The 20042-nt window shown below is 34.1% G+C and overlaps 1 protein-coding gene across 1 annotated transcript in view; it reads left to right on the forward strand.

Annotated features, from left to right (window-relative positions):
* The first annotated feature begins 6602 nt into the window (after window positions 1-6602).
* Prip (aquaporin prip) overlaps window positions 6603-20042 on the forward strand; it is a 145237-nt gene continuing 131797 nt past the window's right edge. The window contains exon 1 of the mRNA XM_089643450.1: window positions 6603-6724. The gene's annotated coding sequence lies outside the window, so the exon portion shown is untranslated. The remainder of the gene's footprint in view (window positions 6725-20042) is intronic.

Here is a 20042-nt window from a genome sequence, read left to right on the forward strand (position 1 = left end):
TTCATTAACCTGAGAGGGTCTCAACAGCCCCGGAAATAATTTATACATGACATTTAACACCCCAACGCTTTTACATGTTATAAATGATCGGAAGCCCTGATATCACCAATATTACCATGGACCTAAAAAGCCCTGGACAGAGGCAATTCGAGAACAGTTTGAACCCGCGGGGTGACGGAAAGATGTATGAAAAATGCCAAAACCACTTAATTTTTTTATGAAATATTCCATTCCTTGTCATATCACATACCTCAAAACAAATAAAAACCGTTATAACTGCATTAAAAACACAATAATGAAATAATAATAGATCATTATGCACCCCTTTGCATACAAAACAGTTCAAAATTTAGTTGTACAAGATGGCTGCCAGGCAATTTCCTCTCACCCTAAAATTGGCTTCAACGTCATTCATACAAAAGCACACTAATGCTCTGTCCAGGCCTTTTTAGGTCCATGAATATTACACGTATGGTCTATGATTTTACTAGAGGAAAGTACTTGGTATTCTATGCTGCGTGAGTTGTATATCTACGCTCCTACGTCATCGGGAGACCGAGAGCTTTCGAAATGTCAAATATTTTAGGCGGGCTAATTTACGAGTTGACAAAACAAAAATGATGGTACAGAGCAGGAACCCCTCGCACAGAAGAAGAAGTAGTGCACTATTTAAAGACAACTAATCATACGAAGTGGTCGATCAATTCACCTACCTGGGCTCCAGCCTGACAGAGAACAATGAGGATCCAGCAGAAATCAGAAGGAGAATCACAGCAGCCAACAAAACATACTTCTCTTTGCTGCCAGTGTTTAAGTCACGTAGTGTCCACAGAAAAACCAAAATAACCATATATAAGACCATTGTAAGAACTGTATTGGCATATGGATGTGAGGCGCTGACACTGACGGTAAAGATGGCTGAAATGCTGGATACTTTTGAAAGAAAGGTGCTGAGAAGAATATGTGGACCCGTGAAAGAGGGCGAACAGTGGCGTATCCGGCACAATATAGAATTTTACGATATATATAAGGCCCCTAGCATCTCTGCACACATGAGACTCCTCAGGCTGAGATGGGCCGGGCATGTACAGAGAATGCCGGATACACTCGTCCCAAAAAGAATTCTGACTGGTCACCCAGGTGGAAAGAGAAAGGTGGGAAGACCCAGACTGAGGTGGGAAGATGAGGTAAGAGGGGATGCAGCACAGCTTCTCCAGGTGACAAACTGGAAGTCAGCCGCTGAGGACAGGAGGAGTTGGAGGCGACTGTTTCAGGAGGCCAAAGCTCGATATGGGCTGTAGCGCCATCGAAGAAGAAGAAGAAGAAGAATTTACGAGTTGATTTTTTGATAAAGTTCCTCTTTTTAATCAGCACGGTGCCATACTCGAGGATACAAATTTTAAATAGGATTTGTTTTACTGTAGTCAATGCACAATCTTGAAATTATGACAAACAAACCGCTGAAAACACTATCCTGACGTCGAAAAATTCCTCGTATAATACCTTACTAGAATATTTGTCTATTTTAGATTGATTGTCAATTTATAACATCAACATCCCCACGAAGAATTTAACAGTCCAAACTGATAAAATTTAGCAATTTACGTATATTTCAGTGAGATTATTGTACGCAATTACTCACGTAAACGTCATTTTTTACATTTATTACTGCTAGCGCCTCGGTGTCTAAAAAGGGAAATATTCGGCGGCTTAAGCGGCCGATTTAGCCGTATATAGCGAGGATGCGGACTAACTATCAATACATCATTTAGAATTTTATATAGCAATACCAAGTCAGTAAAAATTCTTTTGTCTGACAATTTGAGCATATTCATATAATTTAACAGAGTTCTGTAGTTCAACATAATTTCTGGAATACCCATTTTAAAATTTACAAAATGTAAGAATTATTTCGTATTCTTTCAACAGCTTGTACGTGTATATTATAATGTGGGTTCCAGACAGGAGAATTGTACTCAAGTTGACTTCTTACATAGGCAAAATATAACAATTTAATACACTTTATATTGTTAAAATTTCTAGTTAGCTTAGTTATAAATCCATAATTTTGAAGCCCTTATTAGAGATTTCTGTTATGTGGTTAACGAATGAAAGATTTGATTGAAAAGTGATGCCTAAGTCTTTGATTTGTGTTAATGTCTCAAGAACTTTATTATCAGTGTTGTATTAAAAAATCACTGGATTTTGTGTTCGATAAAATCTAACTATTTGACATTTTGAGATATTTAAGTAAAGTCTATTTTCATTACACCAAATTAATAATTTGTTGATATTGTCTTGAAGAATGTTGCAATGGTAAATATTTTGAATAAATTTTGAGGTCATTAGCAAAAAGTAAAATAGACACATCATGAAATATTTTTGTAAGATCATTTATACAAAATAAATAAGATTGGGCCAAGGTGTGAACCCTGTGGAACTCCACTTGTTGCATTTAAGTTGCCATAGGGTTGGAATCCCAGACTCAATCAGACTCGCAACATTCGTATTATACTGAAAACCGGCCGTTAGTTAGTTTTATTTAATTTATTGGTTTGCAATATTAACGTTTTTAGCATTTTCCCTTGCTTACTGACATAAAATCTGCCTACCCTGGTGGAGATTTATCCAGCGGTTACGTGTACAAATAGAGTTCTTAACGATATTCACGCCTACAGAGCACAAATGCAAACAACCCGGTCATACAATATCATACATCTTAATTTAAAAGATCATTTTACGTATACGATGTTGCACAACGCGGCGGTTCTCCATACTAACAACAAAATTATATTTGCCATTGATACCCTAATACTAAAAAATCTATAATCTATTTTAAAATAAAATTTTCATAATTAAAAAAAAAATAATTTTGGTTACTTTATTTTAATGTTTTTTTTTAATGTGAAACCATACAAGAGTCCCAACTGCTCCGTCAAGGAGCCAGTTAGACTATGGCAGCCCCAATTGGGGTATGTTGTGAGGCTTAAGGGTGTGGGGAGGTGAAGAGATAGGAAAGAGGAAGTTGGGGAAGCACCTGGTCATTCAGATTTGGTCACCAAACACGGCCAAAGCCATTTCAAGCAACGTTTCAATTCTGAATGATGGTCTTGCACTAGGGAGATACTGACAGTATCTTCCACTCTGGAACGTGCCGCAAATATACTATAATGAGTAATTTGTGAAATAACACAATAGACATTTATTTCGTATTTTAACTGCTGTAATGTCATCCGATTTCAGAGAAATGCGTATATGTCCACGTGTGTGCACGTGATTGCCACCAAAAGTTGATTGAACGCATTGCCACCGACAACGAGTCGATCTGAGTTTCAGCTTGATCGAATTTCGGGAAGTGGGTCAATTTCCGCATTTATTCACATTCGTAACCATAACTGAAAGTCAAATTGAACTAAATTACTTATTTCTACCGATTTCAATTTTTTATAAATTTGTAGTATATATTTTCTCCGAATTCTGCCTTATAATTTTCATCTTAGCGCACTAACTTAGGTAAGGTTAGGTTAGTTATATAGGGTTTTCCAATAAGAGGTGTTATGTGTATTTAATTCCGGCCATAAAATGATTTTTTATGGCCGAAATTGGATGGTATTGATCTGGACAACTACTTTCAACAAGACGGCGCTACTTGCCACACAAGCAACGAAACCATTGATCTTTTACGGGAAAAGTTTCCCGACCGTGTTATCTCTCGAAGAGGTGATCACAATTGGCCACCGAGATCTTGTGATTTAACACCTTGCGACTTCTTCCTTTGGGGCCACGTGAAAGAGAAGGTCTACGCCAACAGCCCAGCGTCGATTCAAGACCTCAAAGATGGAATTCGTGAGGCTATCGAGGACATAAGGCAGCCACTTTGCGATTTGGTTATGGAAAATTTCATTAAAAGGATATGGTCCTGTAGGCGTGGTCGTGGTGATCATTTGACTGATGTTATTTTCACTATTAACAGCATACCTTCCTCTTTATAATGAAATAAACATTCGATCATTTATATTAAAAAATGGCATTTTTCTTTTAATATCAAAATATCACCTCTTATTGGAAAACCCCATTTAATTAAGGACACATAAAGCTCAACGCTAAACACTATCCTATAATATCTCATTTTGTTTGAATTTTTCGTACCCATGGCGAATTTGATTTGTTAAGCTAAATTTATTTGGCTATTTGAGAGACTGGTTTAGGTACCGCCGTCCCTGTAACCATTTATTGGATAACCAACACCTCTGCCACAGGTCACCCCAAGTGGTTCGCTACGTTTGGTGACTTAGCAGGGGTGCCCGGGTTCATAAGGTAAGGTGTGTTCATGATGCGCCTGTCCACCAGCTGCGTGGCGTGCCAGATCGGGAGAGGCTGGTTTGTGGAGACCCTTTGACCTCTCCAACTGATCTCTCGACCCATCGCCTTACGCCGCAATGATATATTCATATGTCCGTCACTCGTACACGGAGAAAACTTACTGATAACAAATATTGGTAATTTTTAAAAATCTGATCAATTCACTCGTTTTCCTGTTAAAAACGGGACTGGAGGCATACATCGATTGAATTGAAAAATTTCATAACAAACTATCAATAAAGTACAACCACGTTATGAGGAAGTCGGAACACTTCATTAAAATAATGATATTTTCGCATTTATTTATATGTCCACTATATTTATTCGGACAAGCCCACCTGCGTGAACACGTGTTAAGATATATTCTGAATGACTAATATTTTATTAGGAATTGGTTATTAGTAACTTGATAGAAAACCGTACTATTTTTCTCCGTGCTTACAATTTATTATTAATTAAAAATAATTTATGCTTAGTATATTTGCGGCACGTTCCAAGTGTGCTATATACTTTTAGTATTGCCCTGGTGAAAGACTGTCGTTTAGAATCGAAAAGATGCTTGAAATGGCTTTAACCGTGTTTGGTAACCAGATTTGAAAGGCAAAGTAATTTTCACCTTCCCACACCCCACTAGGCTTACAACATACCCCAATATTTATTTATTTATTTAAAAAAATAAGTTTTCTGAATATTGCACTATTTTAAATTACGTTTTAAAGGTTTTCTCGTCAATCGCATCATTTTATTTTAGGTTAAGGCTATGCACTACGTCGTGTAATATTTTAAATTGAGCTGCTATCAATAACAACCCTTACGTAGATGGCGATAAGGTTCAAATTCCCGCTTAACACCATCCGCCTGTTTTGATTTATGCAAGAAAAAAACATGGCCAAAAAGTGCCTTTTATTTTATTTTGTGGATGTTCAGGCATAAATATTTAATTTTAGTAGGAGTTTTATAACTTAAAAGCAGTTTTCATAGGCCTATACATTATTTTTTCTGGGCTTATAAAAAGACTTATCTAAAAAATACTCGAATAATTCAAAGGCCAAGATGTATTCTACTCGCAGTATTTAATTTAAGCATCTGAAACATTTCTAGGTGACCAAAATTTCAAACCAAAAACACATGATTTTGCATTACTACGTATGGCATCGCCTTAAGGTGCGTTGAGGTTTCTCTGATAACTTCAAGGTTATGTTAGGTTACAAAACTATGATAAGTTTAAAATAGATTTAAAATAACTGTAAATAACCATTGATGGCCTACGTCGTCAAGGGGTAAGGTTCTGGACTAGCAATCCGAAAGTCGCGAAAATTTTATTTGATGAATTTGTAATATACAGGGGTAAGTCCCCCTGGGGTAAGACTACCATTCAGAATTAAAATATTGTTTGAAATGGCTTTAGCCATGTTTGGTGAACAGATGTGAATAGTAAAGAACTTCCCTACCTTCATCTTTCTCATCTCCATCTCATACCCACTACCAATAGCCTCACAACTTACTACAGTTGGGGATGCCATAATCTTACTGGCTCCAAACGGTTAAGGCGAAGCTTAATCTTTACAATGAATTGGTGTACATTATGAATACTAAAAAATATGCTTTAGATAAATTGAAGGTTTTACTATCGCTTTGTTTGAGTAGAATACAAATAAAAAAAAATTACTCAATAAAAAATATAAATGTAAACTACTAAAAAAATTTTTTTTTCAATAGAAATGTATGAACGCGTAAAGGAAACAACTTTTAAAAAATACAGTATTATAGCTCAAATTATCTGTGACAGTTTCACTTGATTAACTTTTTTGCTTTCTTATAAAATTATTTACAAATTAAATAAAAACCAGTTTTGTGCTTGAAAACGAACGTTTCTAGACTCCGTTTGTCAAGCGATTTTAATGCCTATTACCTACAATATAAGGTATACCAAGAATATACACATTTTTGGCTTGTAGCTTCCTCTTAAGTGCAGTTGGGACTTTTGTGCGGAATTCACATTAAAAAAATCCAGCAGACAAGTTACATCAAGACGAACTAACCGGAAGTTACAAACGTTTATAAACACCCAGTACGCCTTCCTAGTTGACTGCGTTGGATTCAGTTTAATAGTGATACATCAAAATACTATTCAAATTTGAAAATGGAGCGATTATTCCATGATTCCGAATTCAAATCGAGTGGGATAGTAGGAGCCGCCCCCTCTAGTATAAAAGTAACAGACAATTCCCGCCGAATTCAGTCAATTCGCGGTTCTCGACCAAGCGCGTTCGCTCGAGCTGAATCAGTAACGTTGTTAAGTTGTTGGTTGCAATAGTTAACTAGTGAACATCAGATTATTGTATCTTCATATTATTAACAGGTATGTCAGAAAAATAACACATATTTAAAATGATGGTGACAAATCCAGTTAGAAAATTGTTTTATTTCAATTTTTTCTACAACACAATTCTTTGCCAAGATTATTAAAAGTACTCCTTGGCAGAACTACTCGATATTTTTTTTAAAAGATTCTAAAATTTTGTAAAGTTTTTATCTTAAAAATATGCATTTTTTTCGAATTTTGAACTTATTAAAAAACACACAGTTTGTTTATAAAAAAGTGTTCTTTATTATTTATTTATATAAATGATTCTAAAATTTGTAAAGTTTTATCTTTAAAATATGCATTTTTTTCGAATTTCGAACTTATTAAAAAAAACACAGTTTATTCATAAAAAAGTGTTCATTATATTATATATATATTTATACATTATTCTTATTTATTTATATAAATGTAAATGTTCATTTGTTTAAAATCTTAAAGTTCTTCACAGATTGCTTTCAAATTTTGACACAACTTTGCATTTGAATATGTGTGTGTTTTTATATACCTATATTATAGATGTCAACTGTGACAGGTAAAAAACATATTTTATTTAAACAGCGCCATCTGTTGGATGTAATAGCAAAACGCGCTATTGTTTCTCTATCTGCACAGACAGAATGAGTCACAGCAAAGCGTGGCGGGGACAGCTAGTATGAAAATGAAATACTCTTTTTGATTAAATAGAAATATATATTTTTTGTTTAAATAGTGGTGTATACATTGTGTCTCATAAGGTTTAGCCAGTGTTAGCAATTTAAGTGCCCGAAAATAATCTTTTTACGACTTGATTACAAAACATCGATTTTTCTCTACTTTCTATAAATATAATATGCATTTATTATATACATAAACCTTCCGGAAGAAATTCTTTTAGTTTGGGTTGCAAGAAGAGGATGGAGAAGATGAAAAATTTGAGAAATTATTAGTAAATAGATCTCACTAATTAATTATGTACATACTATACCGCTAAGTTAGGGAATAAGGATATATTATGTTTTGTCTGAAATGTGATTAAATTGATAGAGTGTAGAATGAATGGGTATTGTAGTTGTAATGTATTCCGTGTGTAAGGATTGTTTTTTAAAGGAATGGGGTTGTCTCACGGTTTTTAGGTTTTCAGGGATAAGGTTAAAGATAAGTTTCTTAAAAAGATATGTTTCGTAAATACTTACGACCAATTTTCATGATATTTTTTGGTACATTAATTTTAAACTTGAAAGAAAAAAGCAAACAGAAGATTAAGGACGTGTTTAAACATTTTTCTTTCAATTCTTCAAATTACAAAGTTATATTTCAAGTTCTGTGAAAGATCTTTTCAAGTTTTGTTATTATTTCAGTTCTGTAACACATAACAATAATAACAGAACTTGAATAGGACTTTCACAGAACCACGAAATGAACGTTGAAATTTGATGAATTATTCAAGTTTTTAGAGTAGATTCTCAATTGTGTTTACGAACCGTGGTATATTTTCATTAATTCACTTCTGATATTAATTGCATATATTGAAATTGTTTTTATCTTTTTCGGGTCATATAAACATTGATAATGAACATTTAACAAAAATATTATGACGGAGAAAATTTCGCCTGATTAAAAAAACTTTTCCTAGTAGAGGTGCTTTTAAAATTTTTATTTTATTTAGTAACAATATTAATCATAACCACAAACATATTTTTTTCTACAATATAAACAAATTAAGAAATATGTTCAGCCAGTCCTACTCAACCTAACCCAATTTATGGGAAAATTTTAAAGAATTCTTGACAACATATTTTTTTAAATGTACCTACTTGACGGCTTCCGTGGTCGAAGGGTAAAGCTCTCAACAAGCAATCTGAAAGTCGCGGATTCATATCCCGGCGTGCGCAAGTAAATTTAATTTGTATGATTTTTTAAAATAAACATAGTAGTTCCGGTGTGGAAGATACTCTCAGTATCGCTCTGGTGTAAGACCACCATTCAGAATTGAAACGTTGCTTGAAATGGCTTTAGACGTGTTTGGTGACCAGATCTAAATAAACAGATAGTTACCCACCTTCCTCTTCGCCATCTCCTTCCCCTCTCCACTACCTTCAGATTCACAACATTCCCCAATTGGAAATGCCTTGGTCTCACTGGTTATAGACGGTTGGGAGCAGTTGGGACTCTTGTGCGGTATTCATTGAATAAATACTATATAAATAAGTTATTATATTGTAGTTAAATCAACAGTTTACAATACGGTTCAATTTACTTGACTGAGAAATTAATGAAAGTTTTCCTCAATAAATTCACTTTGTTCTTAAAAATTAACAGAATATGTATTATATTTTCAATTTGTATCACGGACATTCTCATCGACAACGAGTCGGCCGGTCGAGTTTCGGCTCGATCGGATGTCGGGAAGTAGGTTAATTTTTACTTCCAAGATTTGCATTCAATCAATCACGGAAACAAAATTCAAATAGAAATTAGGCAAAACGCAACATGTTTGTTTTTTTACATTGGTAATACATACAAATTAATAAAACGTGTTGAAACTGGGCGCTTATTATGTATTTTAGGCCTTGAAAATAGAATTTGAGCCATTGAGTGTTAAACGGAATGCAAATATTTGGATCCTACGCGGCTACTCGGTACGTACCTATATATTCGTTCTTAGATTACTATAAAGAAGTCTGCCCACATTACCGGAGCATACCATGACCGTGCTATGAACGTATCAGGCACGAAAAAAAGCACTTCTATGCCCACTGCAACGGATCGACAGCATTCTATGCCCGTATGTACAAAATGGGGCAAAAGTAATGTTTTAATAAGAATGTGTCATTGTGATTTGACATTTATATTGTAGGCAGATAGAGAATTAGTTGACAATAAAGCGATGGAGCGATACACACCTGATGAACTATTGAATTATTGTTACTGCTTATTTGACCAATTTCCGGTCAGTTGTTTTAACGCAGCGTTAATTTTGTCGACGTCCTGTACCAGTGCGCGATCACTGAGCGTCTCGTGCAAACCTTCAAATAAACTTGCCGTGAAAACAGAACCCAATTATTTTTTATTTACAACAAAATAGCAGCAAATTCATATTATGACATTAATTTTGACCCATCTGCGTTAAAACAACAGACCGGAAATTGGTCAACTAATCAGTAACAATAATGGTGCGTTCTTCAGGTGTGTATCGCTCCATTGCTCGTTGTCAACTAATTTTCTATCTTTCTACAAAGTAAATGTCAAAGAACAATGACACATTCTTATTAAGACATTACTTTTGCCCCATTTTGTACACACGGGCATAGAATGCTGTCGATCCGTTGCAGTGGGCATAGAAGTGCGTGTCGTGTTTCTTTTAGTGCCTGATACTTTCATAGCACGGTCATGGTATGCTCCGGTTATGTGGGCAGACTCCTTTATAGTAATCAAAGAACGAACATATATGTAGGTACTGAGTAGCCGAGTAGGATCCAAATATTTGCATTCGGTATATTCCTGCAAAATATTCTAGCCGTGGATTTCGTTGAAGGTCCGGTCATGGCACGCTACGGTGTTGTTTCAGCGTTTTCCACTGTACCTACTGTAGCTAAAATGTATCTACTTGTTTATGAGTAAGTAATACGTTTTCGTTAGAAGAATAACGAGAACGGGTTTTTGCGACAAGTGCGTATTTCTTTTGTCTCTTCTCAAACGAATACATTTCAATAGATTTAGAACGTGTTTTATGTTTGACTGTGTCATTATTCATTAGATAATATGATGAAGTATTTATGGCTCATGTTTCGAATATTCAAAGCCGTGAAATCCGTTTCAAAATGTATTATTGTTAATATTACTTTGTTCTATGTCTTGTAGGATTTGTTCAAAATGAATTCAATTTGAAATACAATTACAGATATAATAAATACGTCATCCGACATCCAATAGTCATCTGTAATTTTTATTACTACGTTAACAGAAACAGAGATTGTGATAAACATAGAAATATGCCTACACTATTTTCCAATCCTGTTTTTAAAGAGTCTTTTATAAATAAAAGTTATTTGTAAATAAATGTTTTATTTATTATATAAATGAAAAAAAACATATTTGCGTACGTTATTTATTAAAATAAATAATTAAAAACATACTTGCGTATATTGGTTTGTTTAAATCTATAAATAAAGCATCATATCTGTATAGTTTGTTTGTTTGAATTTATAAATAAAAACAGACCTATATTTTTTATTAATCTTAAGTAAGCTCACATCGTTGTGTGTGCCAATAATTTTAGAAACATATATCATGTAAAAATTAACATTATTTGGCATAATAAATGTATCTTTAAATATTTTAAATTTAAACATTTTAAATCAAATATGAACATCAATATCAGAGGTAAACAAACTTTCTTATTTTTTTACATTTTATTCCTAAAAGGATATATTATTAGTATTATTTTATAAATAAAAATATATACATTAAATAAATTAAAACCCACATGCATTGGTTGTCCGTTTGTCATAAATAAAAAAAACAACATATCCGCCTTGGTTAAGGCTAAGAATTGAGATCTTCACGGCTAAAAGAATAATTGTGATTTATTTTTGGTGTATTATGCCACTACCACATTTTTTACCCCATCGTTTTGGACAGCAATACAGTGTCTATCATCAGGGCAGATGTGTTGAGGTAGCGCAAAACGGCATAATACCCCAAAAATAAATCACAATTTAAATATATAAATAAAAACATACCTATCCACATATATTGTTTGTTTGGAGTCCGAGCCTTATGATTCCTTACGAATGTATATATTTTAAACGCACCTATGTTGAGAAAGTGTTATATTTAAGATGATGTCAGTGAAGAAAGTGTTAGTCGTAATATTAATTAATTACTTGTGATAACCAGAAATTACTGCATCTGAGATCAAATATTGACCTTTCCCGTTCATCAAAGTGTATTTGAAATATTTTTTGTATAGGACAACATTTGAAAACGTTAAATGTTATACATACCGGGTTTTCTAATAAGAGGTGTTATTTTGATATTCAACCGTAAAAGATCAATGATTTCGTTGCTTGTGTGGCACGTAGCGCCGTCTTGTTGAAAGTAAACGTTGTCCAGATCAATACCATTCAATTCCGGCCATAAAAAATAATTAATCATCTCTCGACAGCGCAATCCATTCACCGTAACTGTTGCTCCAGCCTCATTTTTGAAAAAGTAAGGTCCAATGACTCCGCCGGACCATAAACCGCACCAAACAGTCACACGTTGAAAATAGAGAGGCTTTTTAACAATAACTCTTGGGTTTTCCGAGCCTCAGATGCGACAATTTTGCTTGTTGACGAAACCACCGAGGTGGAAATGGGCCCCATCACTCAAGTTGATTTGCATTTGATTCACTCAAGTGAATTTTAATAATTTCAATGCGTTGATGAAGCGTGTATCGTTCCATTTTTATTAATGGCGTAGTTTCTACTTATCAAATGTCAAAAAATGACAGCTTCAAAAGTAACATCTACCGAAATAGCGGGCTATTCAAAATAACACCTCTTATTGGAAAACCATGTATTATACATTATTTATAGGGCGAGTTGTAACAATAGAAATAAATTAAAATAACACGCTTTTTAATGTGACATTATAATTAAAATGACACAACTGCTTTGTTTTATACTTTCCGTTATTAATAGAAAATCATTTACGCCAGATTGTACTTATTTATCACGTCGTTTATAACATATAATTATGAAGTTAATTTTGTTGTTACAAATAATGAAAATGTTTGTACGTTTTTTTTAAGTGTATGATTATCACACAGTTTGACGGCTTCCTTGGCCGAGAGGTAAAACTCTCGACTAGCAAGCCGAAGGTGGCGGGTTCGTATCCCGGCGTGCGCAAGTAAATTTAATTTGATTAGTATGTTTTATTTCACAATTTATTAATTTAAGGCGATGCACTACGTCGTCTAATATTTTAAATCGAGCCGCTATCAATAATACCCATTACGTAGATTGAGATAAGGTTTAAATTCCCGCTTAACACCATCTGCCTGTTATGATTTATGCAAGAAAAAAATATGGCCAAAAAGTGCCTTTTATTTTATTTTGTGGATGTTCAGGCATAAATATTTAATTTTTTTCCGATCATTTTAAAAATAACTTAATTTGTCAAATTATACAATAAAATCATAATCGAAAATGGGTTCGTAAGTAGGAGATTTTGAACTTTAAAGCATTTTCATAGGCCTTATACATTATTTTTTTCTGGGCTTATAAAAAGACTTATCTAAAAAATACTCGATCATTTCAATGGCCAAGATGTATTCTACTCGCAGTATTTAATTAAAGCATCTGAAAAATTTCTAGGCGACCAAATTTTTAAACCTAAAACACATGATTTTGCATTAATACGTAGTGCATCGCCTTAAAATAATTTATACTATATTTGCGGCACGTTCCAGAGTGGTAGATACTCTCAGTATTGCCCTGGTGCAAGTCCACCATTCATAATTTAAACGTTGCTTGAAATGGCTTTAGCCGTATTTTGTGATCAGATTAGAATAGCCAGTTACTCCCTTACCTTCCTCGTTCCCTCTTTACAACGTACAGCCTCACAACATACCCCAATTGGGGATGCCATAGTCTCACAGGCTCCAGACGGTTGGGAGCAGTTGGGACTCTTGTGCGGCATTCATATAAAAAAAGTTAAGGAGATACTGTAAATTATCGTACCCTGAAATTTGGTGCAGTACAAAAAATCAAATTGTGTCATTCCAGAAAAATTATTTGTTTATCTTAAAAGTATATCAATCAATATATCTAATCAGTACATTATTAAGTGATAAGGTATAACAAATTATCCATAACCTATATGTACGCACGTCCATGTAATATCTTAGCAATTTTGCTTGGGATGAGAACGGTTCTTAATCTTATGTAATGAATGTATGACTCAATCCACCAGTAAAAAACAAGCGTTTTTTACTTAAAACATCTGTTTTAAAATGGCTTTTAAAACTTAAAAAACATTAATTAATATTTTTTTGATTGAGGATTGAACCTTCTCAACCAGGAACTGGAGTTGACAACAGATGACAGTCGATGGGGTATAACCGATATTGCTGTAATATCATCCAATTCCATATATACGTGTCTATACGTGTTTGCCATCAATTATATATAATGCACTGTCATTGACAACGAGTCTATCTGCCGATTTTTAGCTTGATCGGATGTCAGGAAGTGGGTTAATTTTCGCTTCCAAGATTTGCATTGATTCGTTCATAAAAACAATACTAAAATTCAAATAGATGCATTTAAAAGGGAAGAAAATGTGTCGAGAGATAAAGAGAACTTTTGAAATCAACCAATTATTCTCACGAATCAATATAATTATCTGTTTGTTTTGTATGTTAGCAAATTGATGAGTTATTTGCGGCAGTTTAATTGTTGGTTCTACTTTGAGGGTATTTTCTTTTCTTCTCTTAATATAATAAAACTATTATTATAATTAATATTAATTATTTAAAATGTTAACTCCAATACTTGCGCAATATTTATTTAAAAATATGATATCCTTAAACTAATTTATGCGTCTGGAATAAATTCGTTAGGAATATTAATTTACAATGTTAGCGCTATAACATTCACACATTGGCACTCGTGTGCTGTGAATTTAAGGGGACAGGCTGCGCGGCCTCCTTCATTCAAAACTTCAATTTTGATTTGAGGCCAAATATTTGACCAAACTAAACAATTATTTTTTAAGTAAATATATGGCAAATATGTGTTACAATTAACTCACAAATAATTGCTAAACTTTCTCTAAAGTCGTGAAAAATCTATTTCTCTGATTGCCCATATTTTATAATTTGAACACACACATAATTAAATAACACATGTCCGTACTAGACTTTTGCTACACCCTTTATATAATAATTATATTCAGTTTGATTGGGTTTTTATGAAAAAGGCCGCGCAACTGTTACCCTTAAGCTAAATGAGATGTTCGTAGGTATCAAGAATGGGATAAATAGTGAAAACTTCAAAAAAATTATTTTGTGGTTAGGTGAATTCAATCTTAAAAGTCATTTAAACTTTAGTATTTCAATCAAAATAGTTTTAATTACAACATTGAATAAACATTTTAATGATGTTTTAAAATTTGGCGTTAATAATGTTTGTAGTTAGTGAAGCATAGCTGCAATCTAATGAATTATTCATTTTGAACAGGTGTTTCCATTCAATTTACAGACACTGAGATATAGAAAACGCTAGATCGGTCTTCGATGTACAAAAAAGCTATACGGAGAAAACTTAGTCTTCAATCTCTTCAAATTATTCATAATCCGATTAAAAACGGGACTGCAGGCCAACGAACGAATCGATAGGTTTCCTGTTAAGCTACTTTTTACAGTAAAAAAGGAATGTATTGTAGTGATATTCGCATAAAAATTGTCATATTTTCGAATTTCGTGATTATATATTATCAGGTTTGATGCAGCTGCATGAACATTGTAATGTAAGGAAAAGGCTGGGTCGCCAAATGCAATGTATATTGTTGTAACATTCCAATGTTTACAAAAACGGTAGAGCAGAGATGTCCATCTCATGATTGTGGGATTAATTTCCTGTCAAGTAGGTTGGGTGATCATAAATAATAAGAATGAGTTCTTAATGGAAAATATATTGAAACATCAAAAGTTACAACAAAAGAGTACAGATGATAAACATGTAACCATAGAAATAAATATAGGCACATACCCGATGGACTCCTGAATCAAACTAAACTAACTTAACGTGAAACGAAAGAACGACAACGGATGGCGAACGAAGACTTGCTCTCGGCAGCGGGGAACGGACCCGAGTCGAAAGCCAGGACATCCTTCCCTTGGTGGAAGCAGGAGGACGCAACTCCTTCAATGGACGCCTGCAGGGGCATCAGGCCTGCAGCACGTGGTAGTCGACCAGACTCTTCAACGGAGCCAAGACAGCAATCCGTATCCTTAGTGGCAGCGGGAGAACGCAGCTCCTTCAATGGACGCCTGCAGGGGCATCAGGCCTGCAGCACGTGGTAGTCGACCAGACTCTTCAACGGAGCCAAGACAGCAATCCGTTCTCTTGCGACACGGGGACACTCCGCCAAGAACAACCAGCCACAGCTAGGACCAAACCAATCTCGGTTTCAAGTCCGAAACACGAGCACTCCGACATGACCACCGGCCAACACTCAATCAAAGCGGGATTCCATATTCCCCCACTAAAATAATAACAAACACGAACTGTTCGTGAATGGATAAACACCCCGCGCCTTTTTTAAAAGAAATAATAACTCCTATTCACATGATTAACTCAGATTGAAGCCCCTTTAAAAGAGAGTGACTGGATCCACCGATCAGCAGGCCTAGCTGACCGGGGAGGAAGTGACCATCAACAAAACTGTCCTTCCTTCCTTCAAAATATTGCCAGAGTTCGAAAAAAAACACCATAGACAAAATAACCCCAATTAAGCAAGAACTAAACTTGTCACAAAATATTTATGTGACAACATGTGTTCCGATTTATAAGGAATGTACTAAAAGTTTGGTTTTTGGATTTTAATAAATCAGCAATACTCATTTTTTTCCGAGTGTACTTTATTCATATTGCATGGCTCCGTGTTGACGTTAAAAAAATAATTAATTACATCAATTTGCTTTCTAAAAAAGACCTAAACTGAAATTCAAGCTTACCAATTAAATATAATATCCAAAAAGTTTATTTGTCGGTAGAGCAAATATAGTGAGATTTCTCAACATTCTAGTGAAATAAGGATTAAAGAAACTAGTACCTAGTTACCAACTTTACTTCAGTTAGTTTCAATATTAATTTCTGGTCGATACTTATCCTTTAAGCCTTAGACACATTACGCTATGTGGTCGTGGCATATACGTATTATATGTTGGGGTGACACACTACGCTATAATCTTAGTAAGTAGAGGGGGTCAGATCAATTGTGGAACTGCCGCCGAATATCATTATTTTGTATGGGATCTGTCACTTTGACAGATAACAGCCGTGTAATTACGGCGCTCCCTAAATTGTTCTAACCCAGGGGGGTGGCATAATTTTCAAAACGCTTTGGACTTATAGCGTAATCTTTCACCCCCTTAATCTCTTATTGTAAAACAAATTGGCATCTTGCCTTATATTTGAATACTTCTATTTTAATTTCGCTTTTGCTTTTTGAAAAATGCATCCTTCAACTTTTGGGGCAATCACGTGGTATATTTCAAAAAAATCGGATGACATTGCAGAAGTTATATTAGTCTTATTCAATCGGGGGTTTGATCCTGGGGGTGGAGGGGAGCAAGGTAAAACTGGAAGTGGAGGTTGGAAAACTTATTAGTAATTATTTACATCACTTTGATCACAGAAAAAAAATCATGTCGTCAGAGTTGAAAGTTCTGTAGTTGTTAGTTCTTTCGAATCAGCTTCATTTTCATATCTGTAAAACAGACTCAGCATATCTACGTTTCGTTTGTGTATTAGAGTTAGCAATCGATCTTGTAACAATCAGTACCTACCTACCTATTTAATTAGATAATTTATATATTCGTCTAATCAAGGAAAGTTTCCAGTCAATTAATAAGCTGTGATTCAGCCCAGATGTGTCTTCTAAATTCGTTGGTCATCCATTCCTGGTTTATTTACAGATTCAGTGTTGATAAAAATGCTACCTACTAGCTCTATATATAGAATTCGCAGGCTTTTGGAATCCAGATGTATATAAGCTTCAATTTCACTGATGCTAAACTTGGGTTCATAGGATATACTCTCTCTCTAAAACAATTTACTGTAATTTCATAATACAGGGTTTTCCAATAAGAGGTGTTATTTTGATATTCAATCGTAAAAGATCAATGGTTTCGTTGCTTGTGTGGCACATAGCGCCGTCTTGTTGAAAGTAAACGTTGTCCAGATCAATACCATCCAATTCCGGCCATAAAAAGTCATTAATCATCTCTCGATAGCGCAATCCATTCACCGTAACTGTTGCTCCAGCCTCATTTTCGAAAAAGTAAGGTCTCTAAACTCTTGGGTTTTCCGAGCCCCAGATGCGACAATTTTGCTTGTTGACGAAGACACCGAGGCGGAAATGGGCCTCATCACTCAAGATGATTTGCATTTGATTCACTCAAGTGAATTTTAATAATTTCAATGCGTTGTTGAAGCATGTATCGTTCAACTGGCGTAGTTTCTACTTGTCAAATGTCAAAAAATGACAGCTTCAAAAGTAATATCTACCGAAATAACGAGCTCTTCAAAATAACACCTCTTATTGGAAAACCCTGTATTATTCCCAATATAATCGAGCACACGAAGTGACATCTATGATTACAGACATGAACTACAAATTAATCTCATTCACAGAGCATGACGTACAGAGAGCGGGCACGTATCCAAGCACTGGCTTTATTGCTATATTGCTTAGCGAACCAATTCTTGTATAAAATAATACGAAATCTCAGACTCAATCTAAGATCTTAGCTATAAATCGCAAAATATCTGAACCCTGACAAAAATATCCTTTTCTGTCGCTATAAACTTTTTAATTCCAATTTAACTAGTAAAACCACCGTTTGGAATCGAAACATTGCTTGAAGTGGCTTTAGTCGTGTTCAAGTTGAACTTCCCAACCTTCCAGAACCCATTTCTTTTCGCTCTCCACTACCTTTAAAACACAACATAGTTCCACAGGTTCCAGACGATTGGGAGCAGCTTGTGCCACATGCAGACATTAAAAATATACTCTATTATACTCCCAAAATGCTTTAAAATGAATTTAATTTCGTAGGCTGTCCTAAGTAACTGGGAAATGTAAAGATGATATTATTTAGCGAACATAAATTAGAAATGAAAATCGAAAGAAAAATTTATTTGTGTTTAAATCTACTATTTAATCTTAGACGTCGTAGGTAACTAACTACAAGGATAAATAGATTGTCTCTAAAGGGGCCTCACCACAGTTTGATAATGCCTTCAGAAGGCGAAACAGCTGTCACGCATGGTAATAAAAATAATTACACAAGAGAACTTGTTTATAAATTAACTGTATTTTTTTATAAGTTGAATAATAATATAATTGAATATGTAAAAGAAAAACTTAAAAGCACGTGACCATATTTTGGTATTTTCGAGAGTACTTTGAATAAACTACGACATAAGTCGTAAATTGACCGCCGAATAGCTCACATTTAAATAACGAGACCCTGCGCAGAAAAGTAAAGCTCGTTAAGCTAGTAAGGCAACGGTTTGCAATTTGAATGTTCATTTTTTTCCGAACCGCCTGGGGTAGTTCGTTTTTTTCCGTACCGCCACCTCACTCATTGTAGCGATGCTAACAATGAGTGAGGTGGGTAAATTATAACACATTTGTGTCACAAGTGTCTAAATAGTTTTAAAAAATATTCAATTTTGTAAACAATCCCGAACTTTTGTTTATTCGATTTGGGATCTGTAGTTATCGATTTCATTTATTTAAACCAATAAATAGTGATTTTCACAACGCGAGTTGTCTGTATACTGTCAGATTCATTTATTAACAAATCACGAAAAGGGAGAAACTTTGTTTTCCTATCCTTGATTCGCTGGTTTATCAATTTGAATGATTATGTGTCACCTAATTTGCTTATTAGGAGTCCTAGTGTATTTTATATCATAGTATGGATTATTATTCATTATAAAACTAATTAGGTAATGCTTCTGCAATTCACGCATTTTATGGCTAAATACCTAATTATGTCATAACAAGTATCGTTGTTAATTAATTTTATGCCTGGTAAATGAAGGTTAAATCATACATTTTTGTTTAGCATTTTGCCATGGTGCAAATATATATTTACTTAAAGCGAAGCTTAATGCTAAATCACTATTTTCATTAATCTTTATAACGAATTGGTGTACATTATGAATACCAAAAAGTGTGCTTTAGATAAATTGAAGGTTTTCCTATCGTTTAGCTTGAGTAGAATACAAATAAAAATATAAATTACTCGTAAAAAAATATAAATGTAAACCAATAAAATAAATATTTTTTCAATAGAAATGTATGAACGCGTAAAGGAAACAACTTTTTAAAAATACAGTATTATAGCTAAGATTATCTGTGACAGTTTCACTTGATTAACTTTTTTGCTTTCTTATAAAATTATTTACAAAATAAATAAAAACCATTTTTTATTGCTTGAAATCGAACGTTTCTAGACTCTTTTTGTCAAGCGATTTTAATGCCTATTACCTACAATATAAGGTTTACCAAGAATATACACATTTTTGGCTTGTAGCTTCCTCTTAAA

This window comes from Hesperophylax consimilis, chromosome 19 (genome assembly GCF_061612785.1).
Source record: "Hesperophylax consimilis isolate HC1 chromosome 19, BYU_Hcon_1.0, whole genome shotgun sequence".
NCBI classification, from domain to species: domain Eukaryota; kingdom Metazoa; phylum Arthropoda; class Insecta; order Trichoptera; family Limnephilidae; genus Hesperophylax; species Hesperophylax consimilis.